This window comes from Culex pipiens, chromosome 1, assembly GCF_016801865.2.
Source record: "Culex pipiens pallens isolate TS chromosome 1, TS_CPP_V2, whole genome shotgun sequence".
Lineage (NCBI taxonomy): Eukaryota > Metazoa > Arthropoda > Insecta > Diptera > Culicidae > Culex > Culex pipiens.
The window spans coordinates 101,224,674-101,239,557 of record NC_068937.1 but is presented as its reverse complement, the minus strand read 5'-3'; the positions used below and the strand labels follow the sequence as shown (position 1 = coordinate 101,239,557).

At 34.0% G+C, this 14,884-nt stretch overlaps 1 protein-coding gene across 1 annotated transcript in view; it reads right to left on the bottom strand.

Moving 5' to 3' along the window:
* Positions 1–14,884, bottom strand: part of LOC120424769 (uncharacterized) — a 426,898-nt gene that overhangs the window by 126,774 nt on the left and 285,240 nt on the right. The gene's annotated exons all lie outside the window — the stretch shown is intronic.

Here is a 14,884-nt window from a genome sequence, read left to right as displayed (position 1 = left end):
TAAAGCTGTATTTGGTTTACCTATCGGTGAAGGAATGTTTTATTTTGGATAGAAAGAAAGCATGAAGTCAGTAAGAAGCAAGCGGTCTAGGAAGCAGAAACAACGAAGCATGTCGAAGGAGCTGGACATATCTATAAAGAAAGCGCTGGAGTCGGCGTTGGAAATGCTACAGCAGAAGGAAAATACAGAGGATTTCAACTTGAAAGCGGAGAACGATAAGCTGAGGTCGGTGCAAGAGTTTCAACAAGCCAGGATGCTAGCGTTGGAGCTGAAGAGCGTCGAGCAAAGCAACAGGATCGACCAGCTGGAGACGATTGTTGGCTATCAGAAGGAGAACTTGAAGCTGGGAAGTGTGTTCAAGAAGAAAGAAGCTATCAAAGGTGATGAAATCGTGGAGCAGTTGGAAAAGCTAAGGACTGAAACTGATGCCGAGGTCGAGCAAGGGCTGAAGCATGAAGAACTGAAGCAAAAGTTGCAAGAGCTGGCTAAAGAGAACACAAAACTGAAGGAACAACTTGACGTCAAAACTAATGCAGTGAAACAGCTGGCGCTGGAGAAGACTAAAGCGGATGCGAAGGCAAAGGAGTTGGGCCAAACCATTTTACAAATGCAGAAAACCATCACGGCAAAGAATGAACTGTTGAAGACTCCACAGCAAAATTTAGAGCAAACAATTGTTGATCAAAAGGAGAAGATCGCTTGTTTGGAAGCTAAGCTGCATGCCAAGGAGCAAAGTAACCAGGCTGTCAAGGAAAACTTTCTGACCGCACAGAAGAAGCACGCAGCATTGGCGTTGCAACTAAAGGAGCTGCATATGAAATTGGCAAAGATTCAGGGAAGTTGTAAAGAGGTTGCCTATAAGTGAAAATTCGAATGAAGAGCAAGCAACTTTGAAATTATTTTGAAAAAATAATTTGTTTAGATTTATTTAAAAAAAATAGATTGACTTTAAAAAATCTTTATAAACGTTAGTTCAAGATTGTTTTTAAAGGTCCTATAAACATATGAATTACAATTTTTATAGGACCTTTTCAAAAAAGTTCTAGAGTTGATGTTTACTTTACATTGCGTTACATTGTTTTGACGTTTACTAACGGAGTCAACAAATGTCAACAAAATTGGGAAATGTTTATAGTTTGTTTCTGTTTACATTTTTATTGACACGAAGTGTCAAAGGTAGAATTCAACATGGAGTCGACCTTAACCCAGATTTGCTTCATAACCTGTCTTAAATTTCGATCTTTGATCTGGCAAGTCCCAAAACACTGCATTAAAATCACACGCTCAGTTCATTAGCTTCGCACGTCGTAAAACAAAAATTAGCGTAAGAAACACACACACACACTCGCTAGATTTTTTTACTGACCGCATGTTTACAAACACCGACTGTGCTTTTTCTGCGCTGATGTGCAAAAATAAAGAGACGAATTCTTGCTTTTTTTAAAAATGGGTGCCCCCTACGGCTGACATTTGAGTGTTGATATTCATTTCAGTGCCAGCAGATTTTCGGGTGATGTCATCGCTGATAATCTTTTATCTTTTTTGAACTTTTTTTTCATGAGGGGCATCTCACAAGTGGATTGCTTTTTGACTGCTGCTACTACTGAAAGTGTTTGTAATTTTTCAATGAGTCGGCTAATTTTAGCGATGACGGCGAAAGTTTACGAATAAATACAGACGAGTATGTCTGGATTGCATTTGGAAGACGTGAGCTGGTTGCCGAGTTCTGGAACTGTTTGGTGGTGGAACTTTGTAATCTTCTTGATTTTATTTTTAAAAAACTCAAAATTTGAAGATTATTTCATTTATTAGTTTTTTTTCAGTGTTCATCAATGAACTGTCAAAAGCCTACACACGCAAATTCAAAATCACTCAGTTTTCGTCAAAAGTAAACCAAAATAAAATAAGCAAATGGGGCATGTGTCAGATGTGACTGAATTGTATTTAGATCTTAGTAAACTTCACTCAACTTTTGTTTAATTCTAAGTGAAATTCACTTAAATCTGACAGATGCCCCATTTACCCATTTCTGAGAGGGTTTTTTTACCCAAAATGAACCAAAAATTTCAATGTAGCTCCCTCGAACGATGCTCAACTAACGTGTTTTCTTCAAATTGTTCAGCTCACACACGTTTGCCGAAAGCCACAAACGTTTTTGGCTTGAGGTTTGCACACGCGGATCTAGGAGCTTGACCGCAGCAGATGGTCTCTGGGGGCATCTTCCGTGGTTTGGCCTTGAACTCACGCGGTCACGCGACCGTTGTGAGGCACAGTGGGGTCAGGTGCTATTGATATTTTGGAAGCTTGTTTGAGGTTGGTCAAGTGGAGTTTACAGCATAAAAGTGAATTAATGTGATACAGTTTTAATACAGACAGAACAAAATATATAAAAATGCCATAGCATAGCATAGCATAGCATAGCATAGCATTATTAAACACTAGTTTCAGTTATGTTTTCTTGTTTGTTTGTTAATGTATAGGACAAAATATATAAAAATGCAATGTTTAAATTATTAAACAAAAGTGTGATTAGTTTTCCAGATTTGATGTCATGAAATTCTGAATTTGAGGTTTTTATATTGAAAATACGCTGCATTCTGACCTTGAACATAACCTAGTTCATTAGAAAACAAATTGCATCCATTAAAATTGACACTTAGGTCCAACTGCAACCGTAGAAACGCCTCTCACATAACTCATTCTAGTACACACATTTATTCTAACCGCGCAAATACTAAACTTTTCCGATAAGATAGCCATCGATCTCGATCGTGTTCACACTCCAAGTCGTAGCACCTGACCGGCCAAAGCAATTAGTCAGTTGAACGCCTCGCCGGTTCTCGTGCACGTAGAACATTGCGTGCCAGCCACTTCTAGTCGATGTTGTTGCAGTCACGATTAGCAAACATGCAAATGTTGCAAATCCAGCGGTCGATTAGGGTGCGAATCGACTCCAATCAAAACATTGTTAGCGATTTCTTCCTTTGAAGTTTGCCGCCGCCGCTACTGAGTTAGTAGCTGCTGTGGTGATGATCTTCAATGAGCGATGATCTCATGAAATTTGCTGCTTTTTTACGACTTTATCTCTGTAACTTTTGGTGTGGTTTGCTTGGTGGCAATTGAGCCAAAGATCGGCTAACGCGAGTTTGGTAGCCTTTTCAAGCCGACAAATTGCAGATTTATGGCCTTACGGCTGGCATATGTCGTTCGAATGACACCAGCGGTGAAATATTTCGTCTGGGCATGTAAAAAAGTCATAAACAAATTTGGGCAAATCATTTTGTAGGTTAGTTTTTGAGGTAACAAGACTAACTGAACATAAAAAAAACAATTTTACTTTTCGTAATTCCTAAAACCACAACAAATTGCAAATGCTTTTAAAAATACCACATAAAAAACATTTTAAGTTATGTGAAATTCGGGCGAATCATTCAATGTGCTAGTTGGGACTAAAGTAATGAAATTATTAAAAAAATTGACTTTCACACCACTGTATGAATCACCGTTCCCGGATCTGCTCAACATGTTCTACCTTGATGTATGGTTCGACCAACCTAGAAAACCCGTGTGTCCTGCTCGACAACTCTGTCCACTTAATAGAGACAACCACTTTACAGTTTTCTAGCTGACAATCCCCATAAACCACACCAAGAATCGCGTCATCACAACAAATTAAAATCGCAAAAAAATACTCTCGACAATGTAGTCATCGGCCAAGTCTTAAAAATTAAAAGAACATAATCTGCGTGACTGTCATCTTAGCTGTGACTTGTGGACGTATCGCGATCATAACACCCTCCACGCCAAAATGAGGAACCACGACAGCTAGAGAGTTGTCACTTATTAATAATCCCTTTGCGCTTGAAGCCAACGCTCGGTACCAAAAATAAGCCCTCACGAGACTCACGTCACTTTTAATTTTTGCGGTTTCGCGCCAAAAAAAAAAAGAAACCAAGCACTCAAGTTCGGGGTGCGACCCAAAATTGATCTTGACAGTGACATTTCTTTCCTCTCGTGTCACACCCCTGCGAGAGAAAAACTGTACTCAACAGCTGTTTAACTTTTATAGCGCATTTTTCTCGGTCGCGTTAATTTTTTCGCCGGACTTGTTCCGAGAACGTCGTCAAAACAGAGTGATTTCATGTCCCCCGGCCCAAGGTCGAGGCACGTTTTTGGGTAATTATTGCCGAAATAGAACGATCTTTTCTGAGGCGTAGAATGGCGTTTGAGTGGTGAAATTGAAATACCATCGCGTGGTGCATTTTAGGGAAATTTGATACCCCTAAGGGGTGGTTTGTTGTTCAATAACATTTCGTACATGATGGCAAAAACATTAGCGGAATGTGTTGTTTTTGCTTGAAAAGCTGTAAACAGAAGCTGTCGACGGACTTAATTTTTTGTTTTGCGGAATTACAAGTGAAACAAGGACGTCAAGATCGGACATTGTATTATGAGGTCAATTATGCTCAAGAAAAATGTCTTGCTTGACTGTTTAATCTCCTGTCTTTCAATTTTTCAACTTATCAGCTTTTTATCTTCTCAACATTTTAACTTTGAGCAATTCCAGCTCAAATCAGGAATTTTTCTGATACTTTTGTACCCGACCCTCTCCGCTTTCTATGAAATTTTGTAGGCATGTTATCCAAGGCTTATATAAGCCATTTTTGTGTCTATGGAGCCAGTTGCACTCGAAAATGACATTTGAGAAGGGCGTTAGCTATTTAAATATTATTGAATTTTGTAATTTAAAAATTACTGTATCTCAAAGCCATTGCATCGTATCAAAAAGTGGTTAAAGACTTTTAGGAAATTGAACGGGCCATCTGAAAAAAAAAATACAATGGAAGAAAAATACACTCCACTTTTTTTTAGTTGACCACTTTAAAAAAACAGTTTTAGTAAATGATTTTTTTAGGAGAGGCATACCATCCTGCATTTTTCAGGAGTCTTTTTGTAACATCTTAGGCCATTTCCTCAAAAAAATTGAGCGAAAAAAAATCGTGACATCACCTTCCAATTTTACTTTTAAACCTAAAAATCAAAAAAAAAAAACTCAAAAAAGTGGAGTGTATTTTTTTAGAAAGCTCGTACAATTTCCTACAAGTTTGTATTTGACCACTTTTTGATACGATGCAACGGCTTCGAGATACAGTGATTTTTAAATTACGAAATACAAAAATATTTAAATAACTTACGCCCTTCTCAAATGTCATTTTCGAGTTCATTTGGCTCCATATACAGAAAAATGGCTTATATATGCCTTGGATAACATGTCTACAAAGTTTCATAGAAATCGGAGAGGGTCGGGTACAAAAGTACCAGAAAAATTCCTGATTTGAGCTGGAATTACTCCTTTTCATCTTTTCAACTTTTAAAATATTCAATTTTCCAACATTTCAACTTTTAAATTTTTCAACTTTTCAACTTTTAAAACTTTCTTACTTTTAACTTTTCAACTTTTATTTTTTTTTCAGCTTCAAGTTTTCATCCTTTTCAACTTGTCAACGTTTTAACTAATTAACTTTTCAATTATTCAACTTGTCAATTTGTCAACTTTTCAACTTGTCAACTTGTCAACTTGTCAACTTGTCAACTTGTCAACTTTTCAAGTTTTCAAGTTTTCAACTTGTCAACTTGTCAACATGTCAACTTTTCAACTTTTCAAGTTTTCAACTTTTCGACTTTTCGACTTTTCAACTTTTCAACTTTTCAACTTTTCAACTTTTCAACTTATCTAATTTTCACCTTTTTTTACTTTTTGACTTTCACCTTTAACTTTTCAACTTTAAAATTTTTCTACTTTTCAACTTTTTTTTCTTTTTGACTTCAACCTTCAATTTTAAACAATTTAAATTTTCATTAGACATCATGGTTGATAAGTTGAAAAATTGAAAAGTTAAAGGTTGAAGTCGAAAAGAAAATAAAGTTAACCCTCTACTGCCCAAATTTTTTTTCGAAATTTTTTATTTTTCCCGTGTTTAGGAGGTCATTTTGAGCAACTTTTGTTCTACGAAAAACTTTACTTCTCTTGTTTTATGTTTTTCTTGTTTCATTTTTAGTATTTTAATTTGCATTTATCTTGTTTAGTTTATGTTTGTTTTTGGTAGTATTTGGCCTATTCTACCACCTCCTATCATTACATTTTGCCTATCTAATTTTTTCATGTTTTTACAGTCACTTTTTCAATTTTTTGCCTGTTTTTCACATTTTCTGCTATAAAATGGCACCATTATCATTTAAGTTGTAAAAAAATGCGTAGAGGCATAGTCTGGGACACTAGAAAAATTACTGCATACTTCTTTTTACTTAAAATATAGGAAATGTTAGTAAAAAACGCAGCCAAAGTATAACCCTAAAAAAATGTCATTTTTAAAAACATTGGCAAAGTCACATAAAATAAGTAAAACTTCCAACCCATAAATTTTCTAAAATTTTAAGAGTTCTTCTTTCCAATGCTTTTTAAAGATCAAAAATCGATTGAAAAATGATTTTTTGGCGATTTTTTAAATCGAAGCCCGTCTAAAAGCGGGGTTGGGTTGTAGAGGGTTAAAAAGCAGAAAAAAATTAAGTTGAAAAGTTGAAGGTTGAAAATTGAAAAATTAAAAAAAGTTGATAAATTGAAAAGTTGAAGAGTTGTAAATTTCAAAAGTTTAAACTTGAAAAGATGAAAAGGTAAAAGGTAGCTTTTCCAACTTTTCAACTATTTTTCTTTAGATTTCTGACATACATTCCAACCGCTTAACAAATTCACATTCCAACCCTTTCAAACTGCAACATTCATCCCACCACATGGGGTCTGGGGACATTCCAAAACACTTTCCACACTTCCTCAAAGACTTTGCGGCGGCGGCGGCGGATTAATCGCAACCAAGTGCGATACTTTCAACCATGGTGTCTAACGTAAATGCCTTAGCTATAGCTCTAGCTCCAAGTCCATGTGGTGGCGTAATAAATTCAATCGGCCGAGCAATTTTTCGTTATTAGCACGCTTGTTTGCAGTGCACTTCATGAAACCCCCTCCTTCCTCACCCTCTCTAGCTGCACGTGTGAGTGCTATGCAAACACATACATGCATGCGGGCTTAAATTAAAGTGACTTGACTTAAGAGGGTGCCCTTTTAAGTACTTTCAGATTTATCTGGTTCGCCCAGAAATTGCTTGATTTTACTGATGGATTAAGAGAGATCAGTTTAATTAATTGAAAGATTAATTGAATAAAAAAATCAATTAAAATATCAACGTTTTGACGTAAGACTACGTTATCAAAACTATGTTCTCAGCTCAACCTTTAAAACGGCGATAATTGCCCGCCTCGAGCAATTATATCCGGCTAGCCGGCGAGCCAGCTGCTTCAAGGTTAAATTGTCAGCTAATAAATTTATTATCGTCCCAACGTCGTCGTCATCATCGTCTGATTGCAAACACTGTGCCGGGGGGACGTCAGCGAATTCCAGCCCCTGATGTAATCAAACGGGTAAACGTTTGCTTTGCCGATTTGTTTAGAATCGTTTTGCTGAACAATGTTGCAGTTTAACTTACAAAACTACAAAAATTTCTTAAAAATTGTCAGAAATAAATCTTTATCACAAACTTCTCAAGAAATAATTCAAAATTATCACAAAACCTACATTTTTAACGGCAAAATCGCCATAAAACATACTCACATACTAACATCATAAGAAGACATTGAATTAATGAAGTGTTGGAAATTACCTGTAAAGAAAAGAAAATAAAGGTTTAAAAATCTGCTGGATTATGTTTGTTTTTAGTTTTAAACAAAAAATCATAAGTTTTCAGTTTTAATTTGTTAGTTAAAATTTTAGTACTTTAGTGTTTTAGTATTTTAGTATTTAAGTATTTAAGTATTTAAGTATTTAAGTATTTAAGTATTTAAGTATTTAAGTATTTAAGTATTTAAGTATTTAAGTATTTAAGTATTTAAGTATTTAAGTATTTAAGTATTTAAGTATTTAAGTATTTAAGTATTTTAGTATTTTAGTATTTTAGTATTTTAGTATTTTAGTATTTTAGTATTTTAGTATTTTAGTATTTTAGTATTTTAGTATTTTAGTATTTTAGTATTTTAGTATTTTAGTATTTTAGTATTTTAGTATTTTAGTATTTTAGTATTTTAGTATTTAAGTATTTTAGTATTTTAGTATTTTAGTATTTTAGTATTTTAGTATTTTAGTATTTTAGTATTTTAGTATTTTAGTATTTTAGTATTTTAGTATTTTAGTATTTTAGTATTTTAGTATTTTAGTATTCTTAGTTTCTTTGTTTCTTTGTTTCCTTGTTTCATAGTTTCTTAGTTTCTTTGCTTCTTTGTTTCTTAGTTTCTTAGTTTCTTAGTTTCTTAGATTCTTAGTTTCTTAGTTTCTTAGTTTCTTAGTTTCTTAGTTTCTTAGTTTCTTAGTTTCTTAGTTTCTTAGTTTCTTAGTTTCTTAGTTTCTTAGTTTCTTAGTTTCTTAGTTTCTTAGTTTCTTAGTTTCTTAGTTTCTTAGTTTCTTAGTTTCTTAGTTTCTTAGTTTCTTAGTTTCTTAGTTTCTTAGTTTCTTAGTTTCTTAGTTTCTTAGTTTCTTAGTTTCTTAGTTTCTTAGTTTCTTAGTTTCTTAGTTTCTTAGTTTCTTAGTTTCTTAGTTTTCATGTGCAAAACCTTCCTGAATTCTTATTCATTATTTTTCTAACCCCTGCAATGTCATTTCACACACACGGGGCAGCCCTCATTAGCAAACAATGACGATGCCACCTTTAAGGTGGCATCCCCTTGCTACCCCCATCTAGAAAAAAAGAACTCACGTGCGCGCAAATACGCGCGATAACTTGAAGATTTGCCGTTGCTTGCTGTACTGCCCATGTTCGCATAAATGTCCCATATGCAAAAACAGCAAGCTGAGAAAAACGCATTTGAAGTTTGTCCCACACATAAGGCTACATGTTAAGTTTTCACGGAAAAACTGGATTTCCTCCTGATTTCTAGAGCAAAGTACTGGATGTTATAGGCTCTTTTGAAAGATCACACGATTTTGAACCAAACTGCATCAATAACTCAAAAGTGATGAAAATGCATATGGGACATTTATGCGATCATGGGCAGTGTAGCTATACAAACTGCTGCCACTGCACATTAATCAACCATCGACATCCTTTTCATTATCTACCCGGCACGATCAGAATTAAATGTTTGAAGCGACTTCGTTTGCTTGAATGAACGAGGGGTAAGTCAATTTCAAATTACCTTTTTTTAAATTTTATTTTTTATAAGAATTGATAGAGTTATTCAGATTTGAGATTTTTGTAATAATAAAAATAACAAAACTATACAAAGTATTTATTGAAAAAAAAAACAATATTTTTTTCTTAATCGGAGGACCCCTCGTTATTTACAACATGTCACAAAATAACACGAATCAGCAAAAAAAAAAAACACTCGAAATGCCCCGCAGCAGGCCATGATCACTGTTGCCTTTTGATTGTAGCACAGAGGTCTAGTTTTAAGGGGTAAGGTCCACCGATTGGAGTGGGGGTGGAGAGCGGAGGGGTCCATAAGTGGAACCAATTAATAGCAATATAAACAAACGGTGCGCGCATAAACACGGTATTAATTGTGACTCGCTCTGTGTCGTAGTCGTTGTCATAGAGAATGTAGAATTATAAGTGAGTGTGGACCCCTTGGCCCTTGGAGCTTTGGGTGGTGGTTCAAAGTTGCACCTATAGTTGGCGGAGGGAGATTGGGGGGAGGGGAGTCAATTGACACAGTACTGGACTGATTGAGACCACAGGCGATGAAGGGGGCAAATTGATTGTTGGTGTGTAAGGAATTTTTGTTGAAAGTTGTGTTTAAAGGTACTTAAAAAAATATTTCTAGTTTAAATACATTTTTGCAATTCCGTCGTGAAACTATTTACTTTTCCTGTCATTCGTGAGCGACAAAACAGCCTACTTTTCTGTACCAAAAATAAAAGAATCGAATAGTAACCCTTTTCAAAACAAATGCTGAAAAGTTCTACTTTTCAGCACTGAAATGGATGCTGAAAAGTTGAACTTTTCAGCACTTGTTAGGAAAAGTTATACTTTTCAACATTTTTTTGATTTAAACGATTCATTGACTCAATGCATGGACATTTGTCCTATAATTCTGTTCAAAGGGTGTTTTTCGGAATTGCAAAAAAACGTTGTATGGAACTCGTTGCAAAACTTGATTTTTTCATCACTCGTCGTTTTTATCCAACTCGGTGAACCTCGTTGGATAAATGTACGACTCGTGCTGAAAAAATCTTCTTTTTGCAACTTGTTGCATAAACTACTATTTCGATTATTTCCCCAATGAAAATCATTATTTCAATCTGACAAAAGAAATGACATTTTGTATCATTTGTTTGCCCATACAAGACTTCATTGATTTATGTTTGACAGATTTTTACCAAATTTCTCTGAAGCTACGAGAAAGTTATGAATAATTTTAACAAGGTAATTAATTTCGCATCAAAATCAAAATTGTTAATCAAATCCTTTCAAGGAAAAAAATCTCAATTTTCGTTTTTTTACGTGTTTTTGGTGACTAAAAAAGACATCTTTTAGAATGCAAAATCTGGTACCAAAGGTATAATTTGTAATGAGATTTTTGAAAAAATATTAAATCATGTCAAACAAATAAAAAAAATCATTTTCAGCTGCAAAATCAAATGTACAATTGCAAATGACTTTGAACTTTTTTTTTTTAGTAGAAGTGAAACGTCTCAAGCTATAGGAATTTTGAGGTATTTTCTTCGATTTTTTTTTCAGTTCCATCTAAATCGCTCTCAACTTTTCAACTTTGTATATCTTGGAAACAATTGGTTTGATTTTCAAACTAAAAACACTCACACTCACACTCACTTTCTTACTCATTCACTCACTCAATATCTACTCAATTATTCACTTTATCACTCATAAACTCACTCTCTCACTCTTTCACCCTTACCTTACTCTCTCACTTACTCTCTTATTCACTTCCTTACTCTCAATAATTCACGTACTCATTCACTAATTCACTCTCTTGCTCTTTCACTTACTCTCTCACTTTCACTAAATGTTTTACTCACTACCTAACTACTCACTCACTCACTCATTGATGTTCACACAAACTTCTCAATTTTTGATAACATTCTGTCGATAGCCAAAGAGACGTAAGGCCATTGCACATTCAATTTAAAGTTTTTTCTAAAATTCCCCAAAATATCGCGAGACAAAAAAAATATAGCTCAAAACTTTAAAAACTTATGCAATTGATTGTAAACTATTTAAAATAACTTGAATAACGTTTATTTTTGTAATTCCATTCAAATAGGGCACTTTGGACTTTTTGCAAATTTTGAAAATGACATAATCTTGATGAGTAAAACATGTTTTAAACTTTTCAAGACCATGTTTTATGTTTTTTATTATGTTTCAGTTAAATTTCATATTAATTTTAAAGCATTGCTGTTTTTTTGCTTTGAATGAGCTTTATGTTGTGCTTTTACATTTTTTCATGTTGTGTCTTAAAATTTATTCAACTTTATTTTTGTTGAGTTTTTTTTTTGCTTTTTCTTGTCACAACTTCACAATCTTCATTATGCCGAAAAAACATTACTTTAAAAACCCAAGTGCCAACTTCTCCGCCCAAACTCGTTTTTGCTCTTTATGCACTTATGTTTCTTAAGCTTTTTGTTTTTTTTTTTGAGGCCACACAGATTAACAAGGTGCGATAAAAAGCCCACTCTTTTTTTTTGGTGGGCACCACCTTCAAGTAACACCCACTCAATTAGAGGCTCCTTTATTGTTCCAGTTTGAGTAAGTAAGAGCGAGCGATTTCCAAAAACAAACCCAAAACTGTCCACCCAAGCCCAATTTCGTCAAGTGGCAACAAGAAGACAAAAAAGCAAAAAAAAAAATTCGAAAAACGTCTTTTAATCAGATCAATTAAGATAAAGCCCCGGACTCTGGTTTGGAGGAGGGCTGAGCGTGCCAACACTTATCTTAAATAAGCGGCTAAAATAGTTGACAAGTTGTTGAAAAGTGGTTTTTGCGCTCGAGGTGGTGCTGAACTTGAGGTTTCGTACTTTTTTTTTTTTTAAACAAACAAAAAGGCTATCAATTAGAGCCAATTAGTATCGAACGGGGGGGAGTTGGCTTTGCTTACTCAGGTGGAGGTGTCTTTTTCAAACTTAGCTAGTATATGGAAATACACACACTTCATAGTGGTTTAGCCTTTTTGACTTGCGGTCCATAGTAAACCACTTCATTTCGTAATTAGCATAGTTGAGAAGGGGTTTAAGGTTTGAAAAGTGAAATAATTTCAAAATTAATGGTGAATTCCATAAAACCACACACAAAACAAATTCTCATAACTGCCTCATGATTTATAGTCAATCCGATATGACTAAAGGCATCGTAAAGCTAATTAACAGCAAGTAGATTTATCATCCAACTTGAGTCAGTTTAGCATGGGAAATCTGGTCTGTATAGTTGGGTGATATACACTGAATAACTGCCGACTTCGTCATTAGCCGGAAAATGATTAATGAGGTTCACCCAGCAAAGCTTGCTAATTTTTCGCACGTGGGGTAATGTTACTAAGCGCGATTTACAGAGATTAGTAGAAACAGTCAGTTTTCATTAGAAATGACTTGCATATCATAGCTTCGACATCAGTCTAGTTGAGTCAGTTTAAAGTTTATACATTTGTTTTGCAAGTTAATTAGATTTTAAGAATTATGTCATTTCCATGAATAAACTGTACCAACAGTTGGATGTAACAAAATGACTTTTTGGCGGGCCTTCAGGGGCTAGTTCCGGTTTGCGTACTGAGCTGAAATCCCAAATATGAGCTTGATTGGACTTAAAAGGAGCTAGCGCTTTGCATTTGAATTTTGTATGGGATTTAATCCGAAAAAGATTTGACATTTTTGAAACAGTCTTAAATCAATGTTTTCATTTTATTTGCTATGTTTTTCAAGCATAAAATCATAGAATAAGCTCAAGAATATTAATGGGTTCTAATATACACTTCAATCTAAATAAGGACGACAATTTTTAAATAGCTTAAAAGAAATTAAAAATGTTTTTTTTTGTTCATTGTTGTGTTTTAGTTTTTAAATGAACTTCAATTTTTAACTTCAATGTGATTCAAATGAAATAAGCCATTTATAAATATTTATATATTCCTTTCTATTGTTTTTAATGACATGACTAGAAAAGCATGACAAAAATTTCTTTGAAAATGTCTAAAAAACAAGAAGCGACAACAAATAAAATAATACCAGTTAATCGTAAACATATTTGACAAATTATCTTCAAGCCACTACCACCAACTGGGGAGAATCAGGAATACAGTCTCAATAGATACAGGAAATTTTAGAGCAACACATTTGAAAATCGGTGTACTAATTGTTTTGTTCTGATCCTGTTTAAACCGATGTCATTCAAAACATTATGCAAAAAAATAGCTTAAATAGCTGTCTTAATTCGTTACATTTGTCCTGATTTGCCACAGATAACGGTGTGTGATGAAAAATAATTTAATATGATATTTTTTTCAATTTTAAAATCATTAATAAACGTAAATATAAAACACAGTCTTTAAAAATATTAAAAAAACCTATTTTAAAATATTGAAAACGGCATAAAGGCATGTTGCAGACCTATAAACTAAAGTTTAAGAATGTTTTTCTAATAGGTAAGCCAATAAATTCTCATCAACTTGTCCAACTTTGTCCCGGGAATTCCCGGAATGGACGCACTAGTTTTAAAAAGTAAATCAACTGTTATCAAGAAAAAGTTGTTAAATATAATTATTTGTAAACTCTCAAAGTGTAAATGTGTATGTTTGAAAATGAGCTCAAATTATAAATCGAATGTATTTTTAAAGTTTTTGGATAATTTTCTGCTAAGAACGAATAAAAGTAGTTTATGCAACAAGTTGCAAAAAGAGGATTTTTTCAGCACGAGTCGTACATTTATTCAACGAGGTTCACCGAGTTGGATAAATACGAAGAGTGCTGAAAAAATCAAGTTTTGCAACGAGTTCCATACAACATTTTTTGCAATTCCGAAAAACACCCAAAAAATGTTTAAATCGTTTAAATCAAAACATTGTTGAAAAGTGTTACTTTTCAAAACAAGTGCTGAAAAGTTCAACTTTTCAGCACTCATTTCAGTGCTGAAAAGTAGAACTTTTCAGCATTTATTTTGAAAAGTGTTGCTATTCGATTCTGTTATTTTTGGTACATAAAAGTAGGCTATTTCGTCGTTCAAGAATGCCAGGAAAAGTAAGTAGTTTAACGACCGAATTGCCAAAAAAAAAAAATTCTATATTGGCTCGAAAAATCAGGGGGCAAAAAACAATATAGGGGAAATATACCCATTTTAATCAGTCTAAGCCGTTCGACCAATTCTCATCACTTTTGCAGTTTTCCGCTATTAAATCAACATTTTCAGATACATCAACAATGGAGAGTTGCTTGCTCACTTTTATTTGAGCTATTTATTACTTTGGAACAGTCAAAAACACTTTATGAAAGCTGTAATTCATGATCAAAGTGCTGATAGGCCGATAATAGAAATAGGCTGAGAAAGGGTATAGCTCCCCTAAACAAGATTTAAATTTTATTCATTTTGAAACAAAAGTTACAATAACTAAACAAAAATGTAACATTTTATTAAGGCGTTACATACATGTAGAAAATCACAAAGTTTGATAATAAAGAAAATTCAATGAATACACAAAAAAGATGACTTTCAATCACTCCTGAAAGTTTCATGAAGATATTTCATGACTGAACTGAGTAAGAGACGATTTAAGTTCACAATTTTGCCATGCGCGACTGTCAAACTTTGTGAGCGTTTTTCTCGGAACACCGAGT